The 3,585-nt window shown below is 38.3% G+C and overlaps 1 non-coding gene across 1 annotated transcript in view; it reads right to left on the reverse strand.

Annotated features, from left to right (window-relative positions):
- Window positions 1–7, reverse strand: part of LOC143221562 (small subunit ribosomal RNA) — a 1,920-nt gene extending 1,913 nt beyond the window's left edge. The window contains exon 1 of the ribosomal RNA XR_013011792.1: window positions 1–7. This exon is cut by the window's left edge and continues 1,913 nt beyond it. This is a non-coding gene — a ribosomal RNA (small subunit ribosomal RNA).
- Between the last annotated feature and the right edge of the window lie 3,578 nt (window positions 8–3,585).

The raw sequence follows: 3,585 nt of genomic DNA on the forward strand, positions 1-3,585 counted from the left end.
CCAGGGAGCTTCGACAATTTTTGTCGATTTTTCAATATATAATAAATATGTGTGTCTTTTCGTCGCCAGCTCTTTCAGAGACAGGTCGACGACACTCTCTTATAGTTTTGTATAAAAATTCCTTTTTACTCGTTCGAATTCTCAGAGAACCTTTCGAACGAGTTTATATCATATTCCTCCCTCAATCTCTTCTCTCTTATAGTTTTGTATAAATTCATTTTTACTCGTTCGAATTCTCAGAGAACCTTTCGAACGAGTTTATATCATATTCCTCCCTCAATCTCTTCTCTCTTATAGTTTTGTATAAATTCATTTTTACTCGTTCGAATTCTCAGAGAACCTTTCGAACGAGTTTATATCATATTCCTCCCTCAATCTCTCTTCTCTCTTAAGTTTTGTATAAATTCATTTTTACTCGTTCGAATTCTCAGAGAACCTTTCGAACGAGTTTATATCATATTGCCACCTTCCTTCTTTTCCTTTCTTTCTTAACCTCGAACAAATTCATTTGCCAGATATTCCTGCGTTCTCGGTTTATATTTTTCTCATAACATCACAAATCATTACGTGTAGTGCATAAAATTCATGTTTAATATTTCCCTTTTGGGTTTCTCTCGAGAACAAATTCTTATATTTCCTTGCGTTCTCAGGTTGAGCTAACATCTGGTAGCACGAGTATCCCACGTAGCACGTAACCACGGGCGCTGGACAATCGACACAAGTGCCGAGGAAGCGCGGACAGGACGCATGCTGGGCTCTGGGTGTAACAATGCCCCTCCGAAAGCCAACCTCATTTTATTTACTTTTCGTTTCTCTGCAAACAAGAAGTTTGACTTCTTTCTAGTTTTAGTTTCTCTCAAACATCTTTCCATAACTATCTCAAACTTTTAGCTCGGATAGAAGAGTTGATGCTCAGTTAGTACGAGTATACACATCAGTGCATACAAGTCACCAACCTCCTCGATGGGAGGCTCGCCACATAAGGGCCATTCGGTCTTAGACACCGACCCGTGGCAATGCTGTGTAGAGAAAAGTTCTAAACGAAGTACGGAACGAAACAGTCGAGACCGAAGTCTCGAGGCGCCGTGAACTGCTTCTCGACCGAGATCGTAGAATAGCCCCAAGCGCGCGCTGAACCGCCCGACTCGCCGAACCGTCGAGTCTCTTAAGGATACCGAACGGCCGGCAAGGACGCCGGCGCCGCGCGGTGAATAGCACGCGCGCTTATGGGTGCAAACCGCCGCGGCAACAGCCCGTCCGGCGGGGCTGTTGGGACTTAGAAAAATTTTTGCATGAAAAATTTTTTTGTACAACACAATAAATATTTATATTTCCAGGATATTTAACACAAAATATTCAACTTTTCATATACTATCTCGGCACTTTGAACATTTTTCAAGTCCAACCGCCAAGAGTAAACTTATCTTTCTATCGTATCTAGACCATTATAAATATTAGATCATTGTATAATAAAGCATTCTAACAATAAATATCAAGTATCAAAGCTCTAGGATGAATATTTATCGAATAAACTCAGAATAATGTTCCGGGCGCATTGCGTGCAACTCCGACCGAAGCGAAATTTTTCCAAGTCCAACCGCCAAGAGTAAACTTTTTTCCTAGCGTTCCCAGACCATTATAAATATTAGATCATTGTATAATAACGCATTCTAACAATAAATATCAAGTATCAAAGCTTTAGGATGAATATTTATCGAATAAACTCAGAATAATGTTCCGGGCGCATTGCGAGCAACTCCGACCGAGCGAAATTTTTCTAAGTCCAACCGCCAAGAGTAAACTTTTTTTCTAGCGTTCCCAGACCATTATAAATATTAGATCATTGTATAATAACGCATTCTAACAATAAATATCAAGTATCAAAGCTTTAGGATGAATATTTATCGAATAAACTCAGAATAATGTTCCGGGCGCATTGCGAGCAACTCCGACCGAGCGAAATTTTTCTAAGTCCAACCGCCAAGAGTAAACTTTTTTCCTAGCGTTCCCAGACCATTATAAATATTAGATCATTGTATAATAACGCATTCTAACAATAAATATCAAGTATCAAAGCTTTAGGATGAATATTTATCGAATAAACTCAGAATAATGTTCCGGGCGCATTGCGAGCAACTCCGACCGAGCGAAATTTTTCTAAGTCCAACCGCCAAGAGTAAACTTTTTTCCTAGCGTTCCCAGACCATTATAAATATTAGATCATTGTATAACAACGCATTCTAACAATAAATATCAAGTATCAAAGCTCTAGGATGAATATTTATCGAATAAACTCAGAATAATGTTCCGGGCGCATTGCGAGCAACTCCGACCGAGCGAAATTTTTCTAAGTCCAACCGCCAAGAGTAAACTTTTTTCCTAGCGTTCCCAGACCATTATAAATATTAGATCATTGTATAATAACGCATTCTAACAATAAATATCAAGTATCAAAGCTTTAGGATGAATATTTATCGAATAAACTCAGAATAATGTTCCGGGCGCATTGCGAGCAACTCCGACCGAGCGAAATTTTTCTAAGTCCAACCGCCAAGAGTAAACTTTTTTCCTAGCGTTCCCAGACCATTATAAATATTAGATCATTGTATAATAACGCATTCTAACAATAAATATCAAGTGTCAAAGCTTTAGGATGAATATTCATCGAATAAACTCAGAATAATGTTCCGGGCGCATTGCGAGCAACTCCGACCGAGCGAAATTTTTCTAAGTCCAACCGCCAAGAGTAAACTTTTTTCCTAGCGTTCCCAGACCATTATAAATATTAGATCATTGTATAACAACGCATTCTAACAATAAATATCAAGTATCAAAGCTCTAGGATGAATATTTATCGAATAAACTCAGAATAATGTTCCGGGCGCATTGCGAGCAACTCCGACCGAGCGAAATTTTTCTAAGTCCAACCGCCAAGAGTAAACTTTTTTCCTAGCGTTCCCGGACCATTATAAATATTAGATCATTGTATAACAACGCATTCTAACAATAAATATCAAGTATCAAAGCTCTAGGATGAATATTTATCGAATAAACTCAGAATAATGTTCCGGGCGCATTGCGAGCAACTCCGACCGAGCGAAATTTTTCTAAGTCCAACCGCCAAGAGTAAACTTTTTTCCTAGCGTTCCCAGACCATTATAAATATTAGATCATTGTATAATAACGCATTCTAACAATAAATATCAAGTATCAAAGCTTTAGGATGAATATTTATCGAATAAACTCAGAATAATGTTCCGGGCGCATTGCGAGCAACTCCGACCGAGCGAAATTTTTCTAAGTCCAACCGCCAAGAGTAAACTTTTTTCCTAGCGTTCCCAGACCATTATAAATATTAGATCATTGTATAATAACGCATTCTAACAATAAATATCAAGTATCAAAGCTCTAGGATGAATATTTATCGAATAAACTCAGAATAATGTTCCGGGCGCATTGCGAGCAACTCCGACCGAGCGAAATTTTTCTAAGTCCAACCGCCAAGAGTAAACTTTTTTCCTAGCGTTCCCAGACCATTATAAATATTAGATCATTGTATAATAACGCATTCTAACAATAAATATC

The sequence above is a fragment of the Lasioglossum baleicum genome, unplaced genomic scaffold (genome assembly GCF_051020765.1).
Source record: "Lasioglossum baleicum unplaced genomic scaffold, iyLasBale1 scaffold2681, whole genome shotgun sequence".
Lineage (NCBI taxonomy): Eukaryota > Metazoa > Arthropoda > Insecta > Hymenoptera > Halictidae > Lasioglossum > Lasioglossum baleicum.